The 20,596-nt window shown below is 45.3% G+C and overlaps 1 protein-coding gene across 1 annotated transcript in view; it reads left to right on the forward strand.

Annotated features, from left to right (window-relative positions):
- Positions 1 to 733: 733 nt before the first annotated feature.
- NRXN3 (neurexin 3) overlaps positions 734 to 20,596 on the forward strand; it is a gene marked incomplete at its 3' end in the record, with an annotated part of 360,826 nt that continues 340,963 nt past the window's right edge. Inside the window, exon 1 of the mRNA XM_039389692.1 lies at positions 734 to 888. The remainder of the gene's footprint in view (positions 889 to 20,596) is intronic.

The following is a 20,596-nucleotide window of genomic DNA, read 5'->3' on the forward strand; positions in this document are numbered from 1 at the left end:
GGCGGGCGCGGCGCAGGGGGCGGCGGCGGCGGCGTGCGCGGGGCTCGGGCTGCTCCGGCACCGCGGCGCGCTCAGCCCTGCGCAGCTCCGCCCGCGGCTCTCACGGCTCGGCTCGGCACGGCCAGCCCAGCCCAGCCTAGCCTCGCCAGGACCCCCGCAGCCTCCGCGGCTGGGGCCACGCTGGAGCCCCCTGCCCCGCAGCGCAGGCGAGCCGCGAGTTGGCGCGGCGGCCGGCGCCCGCCCGGCTGCGGAGGTGAGAGGGGGCGGCGGGCGGGGGGCGGCTCGGCTTGGCACGGCTCGGCACGGCTCGGCACGGCTCGGCGGGAGCTGCCCGCCCGGCGAGCGCTGGGCGCCGCCGCTCCGGAGCTCCGCGGGTGGGTTTCTCTGACCCTCCTCACGGCAACTGTTTGGGATCGTTTTCTCTCGCTCCCCGCTCCCGCTGCCCCGGCGGCGCTGGGCGCTGCCCGCCCGGGCGGAGTGGGCACGCGCCGAGCCCCCGGGACGCTCCAGCTCCTTTGGCCCGACTTTTTGGGAAATTGCAGTTTCCACGGCGGGGCTTTTTGGAGTGGAAAACTGGGCGGGGGGGGCTCTCGAAAAAGAAGACACTACGCTGAGCTACAGCAGGGAGACCCTTAGAGTGAGCCTGCTGTTTGACTAAAGCTTAAGGATTTGTTAAAAAAAAATGCTAACGAGGAAAGAAGACAGGCTGAAGATGAAAGTTTTTTTCTTTAATATTTTTTTCCTCTTCCAAGTCTTCGGATCTATTACGGTAGTGCCTTTCCTCCCCGCCTTCCATTTGTTTGTATTAATGATTTAGTAGCCGTCTTGCCTGAAAACTTCCACCGTGAGTGACTGCTGTGGGTTTTCAGGCAGTCAGTGACCTTAAAGGTTGGTTCAATGCTTTCTTCGTGCAAAATGTATGTGAAATAACCGCTGTGTTGGGCTTTTTTTCTTTTTTCTTTTTTTTTTTTACCAAAAAGAACCCAAACAAAACCACCATAAAATCCACCGGCTTTCTAATTTAAAAGAAAACATCATTCAGTCAGGGAGTGATGTAATTCTCCTACCTAAGGGCAGCGACTCTGGTGCTTTGCAGGTGACTTGTCTTTTGCCTACTCTTAAATTTATTTTGATGGCAATCTTTATGTAGCCAGGAAGAAACATATTTAACAATGCTCTTTAAGAATGCATTTTGCTAAAATTGAGCACTTTCTATTTCAATTTTTTTTCCTTATTTCTCTCCCCCACCCCAAAAGAAAACAATAAAAATGATTAGGCATGAGATCAGCGGCAGAAAAACCAAAGAATTGGGGAGGCAGAACTGGGGATAGAAACATTAAATCGTTTGTAAAAGGATACTTGCAGCTTTTTGTTTTTTCAAGCTCTTTTCCCACCTTTTTGTGGTCAAACTGTTCAACGCTTTGTTGCAAATAGTTTTCACAAATTATTTCTGTTTTTACTAAATATTATTTGTCCCTCCTGTATTTTTTACTGCCCGCAATTGTTCTGAGATAAGCACACAGCCCTCCTAAAAAGGTGAATATTGAAATGACCGCTCACCAATACCTGCTTATTGCATATTTTGAGGGGCTATTTTTTGAGGGGGTGAACTCTTAACTAGATTGGTGAAAAGTCTAAGAGAGATGTTGAGTAGGTGGGAGAAAATTTGATCACAAAAGATTCTCCTTGCTGTGATTATACAGTCAGTTATTAATTGTAACGTTAACCAGAAGGGTGTTACGTCTGTCACTGGTTTCAGTTAAAATGGTCATCAGCGTTAAGTTGGGCAAGTTTATCTAAGGGTTGGTAGTATTTTTGTGGGGAGGAGGTTGCAGAGATTGTTGCTCACGGTTTTGCGACTGAACGCACTTTATCAGCTGAACGAACTAGATTATTGTATAGACATAATTTTCCATTTCTCTATTGGTTTCTTTTTGGTATTTGACACTTTTTTAAATGTTCATGACTCTCTAACTAAGTATCTGGTTTTTGGGAGTAGGGAGGTGCAGCTAGGGACACTGGAAGTTAGGGGATAATGTGAGCAACAGGACTGTATTTCTTTATTAAAAAAAAGAAAAACAAACGCAGAGTTAGGAGGTGAGGATTCTCTTTCTGGAGCATTCGGGCACCTTCTGGTGGGGTATGTCTCTAGGCTTTTAATTATTTATTTCACTTTTGTCCTTTAAAAAATGAAGTAGAGCGAAACCAAAATGAAACGAAGTAAAATTAGACTAAGCGTTGAAAAATAAATAAATAAAGTAAGGGAACTGCTGGAAGCCCAATACTTGATTTCACCAACCTGGTGGTGATGGCTTCTCGATAGAAGCGATATCTGCCGATATCACCCCTGTTCCATGGCTGTAGCCTGGCCTCATTTTACGCTGCGTTTCCACTGAACATGTTGACGTGCTGCTGCTTATATAAGGAGAAGAACAAATTCAAGCAGATTAGTGCTTGGGATTTTGAGATCGGCTACCCAGATCGTGTTGTGCGTTTTTTTCCTTTCCTTGGGGGAGCTGATGGGGAAAGCTGGAGAATGACAGGAGAGGATGAAATCGGAATGTGTGGTTGGGAGAAGATGGGGGTGATGCGGGGAGCAGCTTATTCGCATAATGTCTGCGCTGCGTCCCTTTTTCTTTTCTTTTTATAAAACCCATTATCTCTAAAAACACATTATTCTTCAGCCCGGTCTAAAAAAAAAAATAGTGGGAGGGGTTATCATAGCGAGGGGGTTTGGTATGGGAGTCATTAGACCCACTGCTGCAAAACCAAGATACAGAAATCCATCTGCACCAACATTTCGGGGGGAGGGAGGGCGTAGAGGGGGGGGAAGGGATGGATTGTCTATCTTGGATTAGCGAAGTGGAGCTTTGTATTCTTCATTTTCCTCCCCATTTTCTGCTATTTTCCCCCATCCCCCCCCATCCGCACACCCGCTTTCCTCCTCCCAGCCCCCACACCCCCGAAGGTTTCTCATCCCTTGACGAGAAAATTCTGTGTTACATCCTGATGGCTCTGCGGCTTTTTTTTTAGTGCATCACAACAGTGGCACGATGACCTTTGCTTCATGCCACACAGATTTGGGTTCCCGATAGGACTGTGACCGCAGCTTGGGCACACTCATGCACCCATGGTCATGTACCATGGATAGCCTGTGATTTAATTCTGATTTTTTGCATGTATGGCTTTGTGTATGCGTGTGGCTGATAAAAATTGGCAGAGGGTAAGGAACGCAGTAAATGCCAAAGGCACGTCCATCCATTTCGCCAGCCTCTCTCGCCGTTCTCTTGCCGTTCCCTTTTCCTGGTCATTGTGTCACACATCATGAGATTTTGTGCTGGGGAGGGATGTGCCCTATGTGGATGGTAGGGGCCTGGGGGTTGAAGGGAGTGTATATGTACTGGGGAGGGAGGAATCGTGGGGGGGGGAAATGGATCTGACGATGCTAATAACATTATTTTGGTCAAATGAATGTCTGGTGATAATGATTCAGTGTAACCATCCGTGAAATACATGCTTGCGACACACTGGAATAAAGGTTACTCCAGGGAGCTCCATCAGAGCCAGGCATGCTCGGGGGAGTGAGCTGTCCCCTTGATGGGGGAAACAAAATTCATAAGCATCCCAGATCCCTTCCCTTTCCAACGCCTCCTTGCATGTCCGAGCTGGAGGGCACTGCGATCGAAAGAGGGGGTGGGCTGCACTGGAGCCAGGACGAAACAAAGCCTTCCCGCTTCATCCTCCTGTGCCATCCTCTCTTGCCCTCTTTGAGCTTAACTGTGCTGTTGATCCAGACGATACAGGAATATCGCCATTTCCATGCAGTCCCTGCCGGAGCCTGGAGGGTGGTGGATTGAGAGGCGGGGAAAAGCTCCTTGTGTTTCTGTTGTAGGATGTGCAGGAGAGCCATGGCTTTTCGTGTCTCAGTAGAGCAGGGAAAAGGCTGGGGTGGGGGAGCAAAGGGAGGTAGGAGTCTCTTATTGTATCCATTCTTCCTTCCTTCTTTCCGCACACTAGAACATGGGGAAGGGCCTGACAAGCCACAGCGAGTGGCTGCAGGTGGCCGGTGCGCAGGGATGAGGGAGCTGAGGCAGTGAGAGCGGGAGGCTTTTCTCTGCATTTCAGGAAGTCCAGGACCCTCTCCAAGGCTCAGAGACCTGCTCAGCACCTTCCTCCTCTGGCTGTGAAGGACCTTCTTGTTTGGTCACGGGCTGCTCGCACCCAGGCAGAGGGGAGCTGTGGGAGGAAGGTGCTCCTGTGGTTCTGCCAGCTGCGACTTCTTATCTCCTCTGTGTGGCTGTGCCTGCTCTGAGGTCTCTGTGTTTCTGGATCTTTCCATGTCAAGAAGCAGTAGCAAAAGTTGAATAAATAGATCTGTCCAGACCTATTGTTGTTTGCCTTTTGCTTTTCTCCTTTCTTTCTGACCTTGAGGTACAATGGTAAACTACAGCCAGGAAGATGGGGGCAGGGGTGTGTCCAGTGCCCCACATAGTTGGTGTAGGTGATGTCTGGAGAGAGTCCCCTGCTCCCCTGGTTTATGCTCACCAAAGCCAATCTTGCCTCAGGTGCCCAGCTTTACCAGTAGTTACTTTTTGATCTCTTCCTGCCCTCCCTTTTACCCCAGTCACTTTGGAAATTATTGTTATGCTGCAGCTGCAGTGCTTGTAGGAATCATAGCGTCATAGAATAACCTGAATTGGAAGTCCAACTCCTGTCCTGCACAGGATGGCCCCAAGAATCACACCACATGGCTGAGGGCATTGTCCAAGTACTTCTTGAACTCTGGCAGCCTTGGTGCTGTGTCTGCTTCTCTGAGAAGCCTGTTCCAGTGCCCAACCACTGTTTCCTAATATCCAGCCTAAACCTCCCGACACAACTTCATGCCATTTCCTCCGGTCCTATCACTTGTCACCACAGAGAAGAGATCAGTGCCTGCCCCTCCTCTTCCTCTCACGTGGAAGTTGTAACTGCATGAGGTCTCCCCTCAATCTCCTCTTCTCCAGGCTAAACAGACCAAATGCCCTCAGCTGCTCCTCATAAGGCTTCCCCTCTCGACCCTTCACCATCACTGTAAGCCTCCTTTGGATGCTCTCTTATAGCTTTGTATCTTTCTTATACTGGATTCTTATGTGGCTGCTCTCAAACATGGTGGCCAGCTGAGCAACAGGCAGAGTGTGTTTGCAGGGCCTGCATGCCTGCTCCCTGCCTTTGGAGGCTGCCTCCCTGGTATTCTGCAGGGCAAAGGTGGGCCCTAGTTTTATAGTTCCTCCTCTTCCCCGGTGATTAAAGTACTGGTGTGTTCTTGTGGCACAGTGAGCCCGCTTTTATGAATTATTTGTTAGCAGGAATAGGAAAAGTTGGAAAAAGCATTATTGTAGGTACACTTCAATGATTATCATGTGAGTTTTGTAGCTCGTCATGTCTGTTGTGCTTCCTTGAGCTTTCACAGCCAATGGAGAAAAGGGAACATAGTGCTGGAACTTACTCCTGCCCCTGAATGTTTTGTATCGTTGAAGTGAGAGGGGAACGCAGTTCCTCCAGAGCATTCAGAGAATGAGGGGTGGGGCCAGGGGTAATTTGTGGTAGCAATAATAGTGGATTTTAAGTCCCTGTGCAAAAAGGAAATAATTATGCCTCTTCCCTCCCTTTCTTTCTTCCCTTTCTAAGCAAGTTACCAAGCCATCATGTGCAGGCAACTCTTACTGTTTTTGTATTAGAATTGTATTTAAACCCTCAACCTAGGTAACACCTTCAGACTGCACATGATGGTTGAGCTCTTGTCTGGCTTATTCCTGGAAAGGGAGAGTTTAGTTCCCTGTTTGTTTTAGCAGCAGTGGTATTTCAGTGGACCTACTGAACTTTTTTGTTTTCTGCAACCTCCTCTGGGGCTCTTTAGTTTATTTTTCTTGAGAAGCAGAGTGTATTTTCCCCCCTCGATCTGTTTTCCTTTGTCCCTTCCTTCCTTAGCTCTGTGCTCAGGGCACGTGCAGGTGGATGTCAGGATACTGGCTGAGCTGTGACATGCTGTATCAAGGATAAGGACACATAGTGATCTGTCCAAGAACAAACCGAAGGAGTTGCAAGCTTTATGATGACCAAACACCAGGATAAGAGATGACCTCCTATGATGATGCAAGAGACATGATGTTTAATTTAAAAACAAAATGCATCCGGCTTTATCTGCCCCTGCCCCCCACAAGCATGAAGAGAAGACAGGCTTTATTTTGGGACTATTGCCAATGCAGCTGGGGCCAGAAATTGCATGAATTTTGGTTCAACTTTGGAAATTTTTATCAGCTCTCTTCTCCCCCTCATCCCCATCTTCTAGTTAATAGCAGTCTGTCAGTCTAGCAGAGTTGGTTCTTAATTCATACAGCAAGTGGTGAGAAAGATATTTTGCATTTTGGAAACCAAGATGCCAGAGGAATTGGGAGAATCTTGAAACCAGTACACTACATAATCTTGATCTAGATTGTTTGCTTTTTCTTTCCTTTGGTTTCTCCTCACTTGGGCATAGGCAAAGATAATTCATGTGTATAAAGGACTCTGAGAATCAGAGAGGATGTTTTGACTTCTCACCACTGTCCAAACAGCCAGACCAAGACATGTTTGTAGAAAGGCAGCACAAAGAAGTGAGAAGTTTGTTCTTCCTTTCTACTTGTTGCAGGCAGTGGATGAGCTCTCCCTTTTCCTTTTTCCCTTTTCCTTCTCCCTTTCTTCTCTCCCTCTCCTCTTCCTTTTCATTTCCATGACTTTGGGTTGGGCTAACCTGACTATGGTTTTACTGAAGTCTAGTAAGGATGAAGTGCAGTATCTCTCCAGTAACATGCTTGAAAAGTTGAGCAATAAGACTCCTAGTGGAAATACGCCAGTGATTTTGGAAGATCCTCCGTTCTTCCTTAAGGGAAGGTGAGAACGCGATTAGTCTTGTTGCCCTTCACAGAAAATGGTGCTCTCTGAGCACTGTGGACAGCTGTTGGGAACTGTACGCCACACAGCCAGCTTGGCAGAGTCCTTTGTCTGGGCTAAAGCCTTGAGCCTCTCAAGACTCTGGGCTGCTGCTGGTGGATCTACTGAACTATGTCACTATGTGGCTTTTCAGAGGGTGGTGGAAGTTCACTTAGAGCTGTCAGTTCAGCTCTTTCCAAAATATGGTGCCTTGCTACAAGGTGGATTAGCCCTTCATCTGCTTTGCTTCCCCGTGTCTCAGAGCTTTCTCAGAACTTTCTTCTTGTTTCTTGCAGGCATGTGTCCGAGTTCTCTCCCAGGCATGCTCCTCTGCATGTTTTTTGTCTGCTGGTAGAAGGAGTGGGATGTTGGTAAGGGTATATCAGGGATTCGGGGGACTGTCAGCATACCTGTCATCTCTCAGCAGTGTGCTCAGCTCCTGTCCTTTCCAAATTCCTTTTCTCTGCCCTTGATGGTGAGGGACGGCTTATTTCAAACACAATCTGCTTGTGGCATACCTAGCCCTGCCGCTTGTCATCCATCACATCATGGGAACTAATTAACACTAGGAGCTTTGGATCCAGGGAATGACAGTGCTAGGATAGTAGACTCTTTCAATGTCTCTCTTCGTAACTAGGGCAGCCCAGTCCAGGAGTTCATGGACTTTATTATCCCTTGCCAACTGCACCAACCCTGTAGTGAGGGTGCCTGTGTGTTTAGCAGGGAGGGTGCTTAAGACCTAGGCCTGCCTCAATAATGCCCTTGACAGTACTGCAGCATCCCCTGCATCCAAGTACCTCCCAGCAGCCGGATGAGAGCCAAGGAATGGGATAGAATAATAATTGATGAGGATGGGGGGAGGTATGATGTAAACCTTTTGAAGCTGCCGGTAGCATCTCCGCTGCCTTTGGGTATATATAGCTGTGCGTAGTTCCAGAATTTTTCTGTGAGTTTGACCCTGTGAGAATCCCCTGCTCATGGCAAAGCATACTGCCCTGTTTCCACTGTGCTTGCCGTGTTGATGGGGGTGTTGTCAGGGGAAACAGCGGTGCTCCCATGGGGATGGCAGAATTAAAGATGAGGCCTCAGTCATTCTGTGAAGCTACATAGAGAGGACTTGCTCCCCTTCTCCTTCTACTTTCTGTTTTCCTGTTGTTGTGAACCACTTCTAAGAAGGGGAAGAGTTCCATGGGGATGGAAATGAAGGCGACTAAGCAAGAAGATCATGTTTGCTGGCAGCTGAAGGAGGATGAGGAAAGGAAGAACTTTTCAGTGGGGTAGCTGTCTAATGGGACTGACTGCATCTGCAGAGCAGGAAAATGCTGGCTTTGTTTCAGTCCGCTCTTGCATCCCATTTTTTTTTCCCAATAATGTGTTAATTAAACATTGATTTCAGGGGGAAAAGGAATCTGCTTGAACTGCAGAAACTAAATGGAGTGTGGAGGAATAGGATCTGGTGAGAGATGTGTGGAAGGGCCTTCTGTCAGCTGCCTTCATGACCAGTCATGGAGAGAAGCAAGGAAAGGGCTGGAGAAAAACCTGTTCATCTTCAGTTTAGAGTCCTTCACTTCTCTTAAGTGTGAATCTTGTTCCTTCTGTAACTGCACAGTTTTCAACTGATACGTGCTAAAGAATTACCAGGTAGACAACTATATTTCTCACAAAATACTTAATTTTTATTAAAAAACAAAATAGAAGAGAGATTCTTTTCAAGGTGTTCGAGAGGCTTTCTGTTCAGTTTGTCACTCTTCTAATTTTCTACTCCTGTAGTTGTTGCACCTGTAAGTGAATTGAGTCATGGTGCAACTTAAGGCACCAGTCATAATGCTCTTGTTACTTGCAAATATGTAGTAGCACAACTGATCTTCATTTACTGCATGTGGATAAATCAATCTCTGAACACAGATATAAGGTTGTGATGTGCACTTTTAACATCTTCTCTTCTGGTCCTCAGAGCACTGGCAGGTGAGACAAGATTATGATATCTCCCTCCCTTGCTTGGTTGAGCTCTCTTCTGTTCCTTAGACTGGAAGAGCCAATGTGAGGCTATGCTGCCCTCCTTTTGTTAGGGGTGTTAAGGATGCATAGAGAAAATAAGAGATCTTGCTTTAGTCTGAGGTCTTACTTGGAATAAACCAGTCTGCTGATGTGAGCAATATATTCTTAATAATATTAAACAGTTTGATTTGAATTCTTTTGACCACTGTGCTTTCTGTCTTCAATAGTTCTGGGGAATAATGGAGAGAATAACCTGTCTGACCTTTCTGAGCATTGCATAAGTCTGAATTAAAGTGATCTCACAAAGATCTCGATCAGTTCATGCAATAAGTGAAATAACAGCATTGTCCTGAGAAGGAACCCATCCTAGCTGTTAATTCCTTTCTACACCATCTGCAATATCAATCTACAGAAGGATTTGCTGTAGCATCAGGACACATTTGAAAAGGAATATATTAAGCCACTGAGCAACTATTTTCTAGGAAGATTTTTGACCTGCTGATGTCTGGTCAAACTCACAGAATCACAGAATGGTTGAGGTTGGAAGGGACCTCTGGAGGTCATCTGATCGAACCCCCTGCTCAAGCAGGGCCACCTAGAAAAGGAGACTATGTCCAGATGACTTTTGAGTATCTTCAAGGAGGGAGACTCCACAACTTCCCTGGGCAGCCTGTGCCAGGGCTTAGTTACTCTCACAATAGAAGTGTTTCCTGATGTTTCAGTTTGTACTCGTACCTCTGGTCCTGTCACTGAGCACTGCTGTAAAGAGCCTGGCTCTGTCATCTTTACACCCTGCCTTCAGGTAATTTTGTGCATTGATAAGACACCCCCTCCACCCCCACCCCAGACTCCCCCCTAGAGTCTTTTCTTCTCCAGGCTAAACAATCCTAGCTCTCCCAGCCTTTCCCTATATGACAGATGCTCATGCTCTTCTTTGTGGCCCTTTGTAGTATTCCCCCCATTACATCTGCCTCTCTCTTGTACTGAGGGGCCCAGAACTGCACAGAGTACTCCACATTTGGCCTCACCATGCTGAGTAGAGGGGAAGGATCCTCTTCCTCAACCTGCCGACAACACTCCTTATGCAGCCCAAGACACCATTAGCTGCCTTTTGTGCAAAGGCATGTTGCTGGCATGCATGTTCAGTGTGGTATCCACCAGGATCCCTGGTCCTGTTCTGCAGAGCTGCTTTTCAGCCAGGTGTCCTTCAGCACGTACTGATCCATGACCCATGAACTTCATTACAGGGGTATGGAGTGTCAGCAGAGCAGGCAGAGTGGTCCTTAAGTATTAACTTAAGAAGCAGAAGTCTGGAGTTCTTTCCCAGAATGTGTTTAATCAGTTTTTCATAATAGTCATCACTTTTGCCATTCATTGAAAACTCAAAATTACCATTTGTAAAGCATTATGAGATCCTTGAAAGGAAGGCTTTGTGTTTCTGAGAATAGAATAGAATAGTTCCAGTTGGAAGGGACCTACCGTGATCATCTAATCCAACTGCCTGACCACTTCAGGGCAGACCAAATGTTAAAGGATATTTTTAAGGCATTGTACAACTGCCTCAGAGTCATAGAGCATTGACCACCGCTCTAGGAAGCCTGGTCCAGTGTTTGGTCGCCTTCTCTGTAAAGAAGTGTTGCCTAATATCTGGTCTGAACCTCACCCGATGCGTCTTTGAATCATTCCTACATGTCCTGTCACTGAATACGAGGGAGAAGAGCTCAGCATCTCCCTCCAGTTCCCCTCCTCATGAAGCTGCAGAGAGCAGTGAGGTTGCCCCTCAACCCCCTTTTCTCAAAACCAGATAAACTCAAGAGTCCTTAGCCACCCCTCAAAGGACATATGTTCCAGCATTTCAGCAGCTTTGTTGTCCTTCTCTGGACATATTCAATTATCTTAACATGCTTCTTAACTTTTGGGAGAGAGAGATTCCAGTTTGTCTTTTTACTATGTCTGGTTACACTCTGTGATCTCTTTTGTAGACCACAAAGAAAAGAAATTTTAAAGTATTGATGGCTTTGATTTTTTGAAGGGGGACAAAGAGGGAGAATGTAGGAGTCCTGTGGTGGGACTAAGGCCAACCTCCGCAAGGGGACTCTAAATGCCTGCTATTGCATTGAAGTCTTGGAATTAAAATCTGCTGGTTTGTTCTGGTCAGCTCATGCAGCACTTTCAAAGAGGGTATGATACAATATAATTTCAGGTATATGCATTAAAAATACCTGCTGCATATCTGGAAATCAAACGTTAGGACTTTATTGGGAAAATACCAAGAAACATATTGATCCTTGATCCTTGATGTAATTTCATAGAGACCATTAATCAAATACATATTGAGGGTGTATCTAATACCAGTGGACCAAAAGGTATAATTTTGTGGAGCCAAGTCTGAAGGATTTAGCTTAATATAATTCGTTTTTTTTAATGTGTCCCTTGTCTTCCTTGTTGGTTGATATGACGTAGTTAATGAGTTGCTAGCAGCTCTGTTTGGTACGAGTTGGGTGATAGAGTGACATGGTGCCTGGGATGTCGCTGTACGCTTTTGGCAGCAGATTGTAATTTCCTTGAATAAATGTATTTTATAAGGTTAGAGTGAGCTACTGCTTGTTTACTAATAGTGTATCAGTGTACTGGATTTGCGTGGCCAGGTTTTGGTAATGGGGGACTACAGGGGTGTTTTCTGTGAGAAGCTGCTGGAACCTTCCCCCATGTCTGACAGAGCCAGTGACAGCTGGCTCCAAGACAGATTTGCTGCTGGACAAGGTTGAGCCAATTAGAAATGATAGTAACACCTCTGTGATAACATATTTAAAAAGGGAAAAGAGTTTTTTCACAGAAGTAATTGTGACCAGAACAAAGTGAGGATAGGTGAGAGAAACAACTCTGCAGACACGAAGGTCAGTAAGAAGGAGAGGGAGGAGGTACTCCATGTGGGCCTGCAGTCTGTGGTGAAGATCATGGTGAAGGCAGACTGTCCCTTTGCAGCCTGTGGAGGTCAGTGGGGGTGAAGACATTCACCTGCAGCCTATGAAGGAGACCCACTGCCAGAGCAGGTGGGTGCCCGAAAGAAGGTTGTGACCCCGTGGGAAGTGTGCGCTAGAGCAGGCTCCTGGGAGGGACCCATGGACTCGTGGAGAGAGGAGCCCATGCTGGAGCAGGTTTACTGGCAGGACTTGTGACCCCGCGGAACCCCACGATGGAGCAGCCTGTGCTTGAAAGACTGCATCCCGTGGAAAGGGATCCGCATTGGAGCAGTTCATGAAGAACTGTCACCTGTGGGAAGTACTGACACTGGAGAAGTTCATGGAGGACTGTCTCCCGTGGGAGGTCCCCCACGCTGGAGCAGGGTATGGACTCCGCTCCCTGAGGAGGAAGCAGCAGCAGAAACAACATGTGATGAACTGACTGTAACTCCCATTCCCCATCTCCCTGTGCCACTGGTGGGAGGATGTAGAGAATCGGGAATAAAGTTAAGCCTGTGAAGGAGGGAAGGGTGTGGGGAAGGTGTTTTTAGGATTTGTTTTACTTCTCATTATCCTGCTCTGATTTTGATTGGTAATAAGTTCAGTTAATTTCCCCAAGTTGAGTCTGTTTTGCCCATGACAGTAATTGGTGAGTGATCTCTCCCAGTCCTTATCTCAACTCATGAGCCTTTCCTTATATTTTCTCTACCCTGTCCAGTTGCAGAGAGGAGTGGTAGAGTAGCTTTAGTGAGTACCTGGCATCCAGCCAGGGCCAACCCACCACAATCAGGTAGAAATGCAGAGTGAAAAGGGAGTAGTGAATTGATAGGCTTTCGATAAAACAGTAACTCTTTTTAAGAAGTTTGCCTGAACACAGCAGTTCTTCTTTTCATGCTCTCTTTGTTGCCAATGTGTAACATGAGGCTGGAAGTTGATCTGCTTTCTTGGCACAACGTAGGTAATTTACCTATTAAACTAGAAAATGGTCTAAATTCAATAAGAAGAAATTTATTAACCACAAATGAAAAGTCCTGCCCTTGGGATGGTATAATCAAATGTCTATATGTAAAATGGGGGATAACAAGCCAGGCAACAGAACTGCAGGAAAGGATCTGGGAGGCACTACAGTGAGTCAGAGACTGAATGTGAGTCAACAGTGTGGTGATGTTGCAAAAAAGCAAATCTCATTTTAGGGTATATTTAACAGGAATGTCACATGTAGTACACAGGCAGTAGTTTCCTACTCTAGCAGCCACTGCTGAAGCCATAGCAGAGCACTGCATCCAGTGAGAGGAGGAAAAGCAAAAACAGTGGAAGGAGATGAGGAGAGAGCAGCCAGAGTGGCAAATGCCATCTGCAAGGAGAGGCTTGGTTGGGTTGCTTTTGACTAGAGAGAACATTGACAAGGGATGTGAAAAGCCATCCAATATTTAAAAGCTTGTTTTAAGAAGACAGTGATTAATTGTTTTCTGTGTCTATGGGGGATAGGACAAGAAGTAATCAGCTTAACTTGTAGCAAGGAAGATGTGGAGGCAGGTGCTAGGAAAAGCTTTATAAGTATCTGGATAGTTAGGCAGGAAAACAGTTTTCTAAAAGAGGTTGTAGTGCCCTCATCACAGGAAGTTTTAAGAGCAGATGAAACAGGAGACACCAAATTTTATCTAGGTTGTTTTATTTTAGTTTTGTCAAGTTCAGAAGGGGAACGGGCTGCCTGAACTCCTGACGTCTGGTCCCAGCGGCTCTTGCACTGCCTGAGAGGCAGGCTTCTCTGCTCACTGGCAGTTGTGGTGAGAGCTTGGGGAGGCAGAGCCAGGGCAAATCACTCCTTCTGCAAATTCCCCTGCAGCACCTTCCGTGCCCCTGGCACGATCCAGTTTTATGTCCCAAAAAGGCCTGAGGGAGCTTGTGTGTTCAGCAGCGTTACATTAGCATCCAGCATTCTAAGCCTTTCTATTTCTGCAGATAACAAGCAGAGGGCTGGTCCAGCTTTCTGCATCCTTGTAACTAGGAATTGGAAGTTATTGGAGACTCTTGTCCTGGTTACTGATTAATTTACACTGGGAAGATTTGGAGAAATTTGGAGACGGAAAAGAAGGCTTACACTTCTGCTTTCACCTATTAAAAACCTCTGCAGATTTGTATGGTGTGTCACAGTTACAGGATCATTTTTCTGTGCTCTTCCATCAAATGAAGTGGACAAGGACAAAGCATTTTTCTCTCTGCAACATCTTTTCTTCCCGTGTCCTAAAGCAGAGTAGTGTGGATTAGGCATTGGAGGAGGTGCATTTGCAGCCAGTGGATTTGAGAAGAGGGAGCCTAATGCCTGATTCAGTAAAGACATACTTCTGTACTTGTGAAAGGGGCTCATGGCAGTTCCAGAGAGAAGGATGTTACTTGGGAGGGCTTTTCTTCCCTGAGAATTCAGCAAAACCTTTCGACTACTAGCAAGTAATCCAAGACATACTATGTGGCGTGTTACTGCTCTCTTTTGCTGAAGCTTAGATTTGTAGTAACAGCCTGCCTATGAGTTGGGCCTGTGAGTGAATTTCTGAGTATCTCCAGTGCAGAGAGCTGGTTCCCCTAGCAAACCTCAAAGAAGGAAAATTTTCCTTTTGGTTTAATAGAACATCCAGGATTAGATGCTTGTTGAAGTTGGACAGTGATATGCTTGGCCACAATGTGTGTGCACAGTTTATAATGTAACTGTTTTCCACCTTCTTACATAAACTTGTAACTGCAGGCTCTTGCCATTCTTCAGAGTGAGTGGAGGATGAAAATACTATCCTCTACTTCTTGGCACTAGAAATGAGTCAGGGTTGACACACACAAGTAGGAGGCAACAGTTTGTGTGTAGGAAGCTTGTTCCGTCCAAAGAAAATCTATGGGTTATATTCAGGGTGTTAGTCCTGCTGCACTGCAAGGCTGGTGTCTTCTTCTGAAAATGAGTTCACGCACACTCATCATTTGGAGCATGTGGAGAGCTCAACAGATCCAGGTCTCAAGGGATGACTGGGTGAAATGGTCAAAGGTAGGTTGGGATGTAATTGTTTGTTTACGAAGCCCCATATTGCTCAAAGTTATAATTGCTTAGGAACACTGCTGTGAAGTCAGGAGGGAAACATTCCAACCCAAGGAGATACTAAGATATAACCTAATTATTGTCGTTATTTTTATCCCTGCCTATTGTGGTAGCACCTACACAATCCTTGTTCAAACTCAGGGCAAAAAATGTTCCTTGCCCCAAAGAGCTAGCAAGCTAAGGATGAGACAGGAGACAACAGATGGACACAGATAACTGGGGGAGTACAGAAAACCAGAGATTGGTCAGCAGGATGGGTGGTATGATAGCATGTTGACAGCTTAGCTGTTGTCAAACTTTCTGTAGGCATGTGGCAAAGAATTATAACAATAATTCAAACTGTCCTTTGCTTCGGTGTTGTTGTGTGTGCATCTTCCATCTGTTTTATCTAAACAGCTTAATTCTCACTCAGTGAGGGGTTTGCTGTCCCAAAACTTCCATCATTCATCTGATATAGGCAGGGAGACACACTGGTCCAGCAATGAGTGTCCACTGCAGTTTTTAAGGGAAAGAGAATTTTATTGTTGAAAGAGAATGAGACTAAGCATGAAATTTTGCTGTGTGTTTAAAGGATGCTGGGAAAAGCTTGACAGACCTCAGCAGGATGATATCCAAAGTAAGTGGCATAATGCAAGAAGATTGTTGGCTGAAGTAGTATCTTACCAAGGTGTTGCAAAAACTATCTAATGGCATTCATAGGCAACAATTTTGTACATATAGGTTATGTCCTTGGTGCTTTATTGGTGAGTGCAAGAGTGCCTGAAAGTGTGGAGGGCTCTGATTCATTGAACAGTTGTTCCGGATGTGTGACTGTACCACACTTCTGGAGAATTTGGGCATGCTTGGCCTTAGGACTCTGCCTATGCCAGTGTCTGCATTCACATATAAGTCTTGTTTTGGGTGTTACCTTAAGAGGGCCACAAAATGGAGGATAGACATCGGGTAATTTTAGGGAGTCCTTGTTTCTCAATTAGAATTATATCAAGTAACTTTTTGTGGTGCTGTGATGTCCTCTCTCTTTTACTGTGTGGTTTTTTTGTCATCACACAGTATGCCAACATCGGACATGTTATAATGCCTGATGTATGTGTATATGTATAAATATATATATATGATGGGGCTCTGATCAACCTGATCTAGTTGAGGATGTCCCTGCTCATTGCAGGGGGGTTGGACTAGGTGAATTTTGAAGGTCCCTTCCAACCCCAACTATTTTGTGATTCTATAAAAATATTTATTAACTCTTGTGTTGCCAATTAATTAAAAGCATCTATGTTTTGGCTCATAATGTCTCCATGCTTTGGTTTGTCCTTTATGCCCACTTAATGGATGGTGAGGTTTCATAGCTGCTTATTGAGTGTTTAGGTTTGGTGCTGAAAAACAGAGAATGAAGACTAAATATTCAGCAGTTCTTGAGCTGAACATACCCAGCTCTCCCAACTTCTTTACATATCATGGTCTAGGCCCTAACCATTAGAATGGTTTGTGCAGTGGTGAAAGCTAATCATATACTGAAGTGTGTTGGCCTAAGCACAGTCAGCAGGTCAGGGGATGGAATTATTTCCCTATATATACTAAGCACTTGTGGGATCATGTCTGCTTACTGTACCTTGTACTGGGCTCCCCAGTACAAGAAAGACACTGACAAAATGCAGCCAGCCCAGAAAAGAACCCCTGAGGAAAACTTTTATTAACTGGCAGCCATTGGGTTGTTTTACCACTGGCCTCAAGCCTTTGAGTGCAGTGGTCCTGTCAGTTTTCCATGTGCTTTGCAGTACACCAACCTGGTACTAGCTGTCTATAAATCATGGAATCACATAATATCTTGAGTTGGAAGGGACACATAAGGATCATCAAGTCCAACTTCCTGCTCCTCACAGCACTACCTAAATCTAAACCATATGACTGAGTGTCATCCAGATGCTCCTTGAACTCTGACAGATTTGGTGCCCTGACTGCTTCCCTGGGGAGTCTGTTCCAGTGACTGACCACCCTCTCAGTGAAGAACCTTTTCCTAATGTCCAGTCTGAACTTCCCCTGACACAGCTAAATACCCTTGTTTACCATTATACCATTGGAGACTCTTTCAGAAGTTGTGCTCTCATTTTCTTCATTGGGCCTGTCTCATCACAGAAACAAATCTGGCTGATTTTTTTTTCCTTGGTAAGTTTTTTTTCCATGCAGGATGTTCCCAGTCACTTTATGGTCATTTGTGTGCTGGATGTTCCCAATCACTTTCTGGTAATTTGTGTGTCTGGAAATGGGACTGATGTTAGGCTAACCAGCCCATAATTCCCTGAATCTTCCTTCTTGTCCTTTTTGAAGACAGGTGTTCCATTTACCTATTTCCAGTCATCAGAAGTCTCCTCAAATTACTGCAACCTTTCCTATGTGACTGAGAATAACCTCACAGTGACATCAGCCATTGTTGCATGCCTCAGTGCTGTTGGGGCATCTTGTCTAGTCCCAGGGACTTGAGTATGCCCAGTTTGCTTAAATGATTTTTAACTCAGTCTTCCTCTGCTATGGGTAGTTTTTCAGTCCCCTGGATTCTTCCACTGGGCACATGGAACAAGAAGGCTGAGAACAGTCCTTGCCAGTGAAGGCTAGAAAGGGATTGAGGTCCTTACCTAAGTGTTTTCCTCTTACCACTGGTTTCTTATTCTATTCAGCTTTGGGCCTACAGTTTCCTTAGTCATGCTTTTGCTACCAGTGTGCATTTAGAAGTCCTTCTTGCTGCCTTTCACATTTTGTGGATTTTCATGCAATTTCAAGCTTTTCTAATTTTCATCCTGACATGCCAAGGCAGAGTTTCAGTACTCTTCCTGAGAAGCACACCCCCACTTTCACCTTCCGTTTGCATCCTTTTGTGCTTGAGTGCTGTCAGGAGTTTCCCATTCAGCTGCTTGCTTGCTTCCACACCCACTTGGCTTCCCACAAATTGAATTGGACTGTTCTTGTGCTTTGAGGAGTTTGTTTTTTAAGATCAGCCAGGTCTCCTGGGTCCCTTTGTTAGATTATCCCATGTAAGTACTCAGTGAATGATTTCTTAAAGCTCTCCAGTGATTCTTCTGTAACCATAATTGTGCTGGGGAAATGGTTCTATTTGTAAACTGATTTATATGTAATTTCAGATTTGATTGTTCTTCTCTGTAATTTTTGTCTCTCTCTATGTTAAACATTGTACCTCTTCTCCCTATTTCCACGTAAGTCTTTTCTGTCTGCTTCTGGTAGTTTGACTCTGGATAGATGCCAGGTACCCACCAAACCCACTTTATCATTCCCCTCTTTGGCTGGACAGGGAGGCAAAATATAATAAAAGGTTCATGAGTCGAGGCAGGGAGAGATCACTCACCGATTACCATCATGGGCAAAAGAGACTTGACTTGGGGAAAGTCTCTTTGTTGAATTTATCACAAATCAAAATCAGAGCAGGATAATGAGAAGTTAAATAAATCCTAAAAAACAGCTTCCCCACACCCCCCTTTCCTTCATGGCCTTAAACTTTATTCCCGACTCTCTATCTCCTCCTGCCACCAGCAGTGAAGGGAGATGGGGAATAGGGGTTACAGTCAGTTCAGGGTTACATGTTGTTTCTGCCGCTGCTTCCTCCTCAAGGAGAGGAGTCTTTGCTCTATTGTGGAGTCTCTCCCACAGGAGGCAGTCCTCTACGAACTTCTCCAACATTTGTCCTTTCCATGGGCTACAATTCTTTACAAACTGCTCCAATGTGGATCCCTTTCCATGGGGGACGGTCCTTCAGGAACAGACTCCTCTAGCTTGGGTCCCCCACAAGGTCACAGGTCATGCCAGGAGCCTGTTTCAGCACGGGTTTCCCACAGGATCACAGCTTTCTTCGAATATTCACCTGCTCTAGTGTGTGGCTCCTCCAAGGGCTGCAGGTGGATCTCTTCACCCCCACAAATCTCCATGGGCTGCAGGGGGACAGCCTGCCTCACTACAGTCTTCATCATGGGCTGCAGGGGAATCTCTGCTCTGGAACCTGGAGCACCTCCTTCCCCTCCTTATTCACTGACCTTCACTGCAGGGTTATTCCTCTCCCATATTCTCACTCCGCTCTTCTCTAGCCACAATTAATTCTGTGCAAAAGCTTGTTTTTCCTTCTTAAATATATTGTCACAGAGGTGTTACGGCCATCGCTGATGGGCTCAGCCTTGGCTGGAGGTGGGTCCACCTTGAAGCCAACTGGCTTTGGCTCTGATGGACATGGGAGAAGCTTCTAGCAGCTTCTCAGAGCTACCTCTCGGAGCCCCTTGCTACCAGAACCTTGCCATGCAAACACAATACACTACTTTATAGTCTCTTTTTGCTGGACTCTGTCTAAATATTTTCATGTGTTTTATGATGGGTTTGTTGTTGTTGTTATTCTGTGATTTTTTTCCCCCTGACATCGCCCTTCTTCATACTGTCAGAGGTAAATAATCAAACGGAAAGGGCAGAAGGCACACACTTTCTTTTTCATTCTGCCATTGAGTTATTTCATGACAAAAGCAAATTGCTATCTTTCTTTCGTATCTCTAAAATGGGTCTCAAATTCAATAGTGGAGTTTAAATTCTTTTTGTTGAAGATCATAAACAACAGACTGATTTATTTAATCACATTTAGTACACTCTTCATCTTAGGATTGGTTTGAGATTGTATCCCAAACTGCTTTTTTAGTTAATGCTTGTCAAACTTATCAGCAGATGTTGCTAACCTACAAAATTCTGTGTTGTACCCCATGTACCTTTGTCCTCAGACTTCTAATAACATTGCAGTTAAAAATCCACCTGAAATGATACTGTGGACTAACAATAGATTAATTGTCCTAATAATCATTAAGATCCTAATGATCACGTATTTAGAAACTGAACTAATAAAGGTACAGTTACATATTCATGTAACGGTGTTCACAGCCCTTTATGGAGATTCTTTGCCACTGATCAAAAGAGTAAAGACATGGGTTCCTTGTTTCAACCCTTTCCCTCCCAACCCTCTCATGATTAAAGGAGTGGGCATCTGTCAACACTGTAGTCCTCCAGATTCTATGGAGAAAAATCCAACTTAGTATTGTAATTATACGGAGAAGAGTCTAGTCTTAGTGACTGTTGAATTATATTACTGTATTCCCAGTCATACACAAGAATTTTGTTGTGTGTAGTGCTGTCTCAATGTAGAACAAAAGGTTTTCATCCTAAGTGATTTGTGTCTCTGAAACATGCCCCTCTGTGGCCTCTAATAAAGATATCTTTCTATAATTGATTGAGCCTCAAGTACTACACCCAGACAGAATGTCCCTGAAGAATAACCCGCAAGGAGAAGTGAATGAGATGAGTCTTTGTTGGTGTACTTGTTAGTACACTGTACTATACCAAATTCCTATGTGCCTTCCCAGTTCAGGTAGATGTTGCAAGGGCCAGAAAGCTTAGTTTAGTAAAGTTTCTAGAACAGAAAACTACTCGTACCTTCAGACAAGTCTCTTCTGGAATGAGTAAGTTTGGAGAGGGTTTTGCTGAGTGCTGTGGCAGATAGGACAAGGAGTTTAAAACTGTTAGCTGGGCATGCATGCAATAATAAAATACTGATTAAATCCCTTAGTTCATCTTG

Source organism: Pipra filicauda, unplaced genomic scaffold, assembly GCF_003945595.2.
Source record: "Pipra filicauda isolate LSUMZ 115617 unplaced genomic scaffold, ASM394559v2 scaffold75_size2874737_pilon, whole genome shotgun sequence".
NCBI lineage: Eukaryota > Metazoa > Chordata > Aves > Passeriformes > Pipridae > Pipra > Pipra filicauda.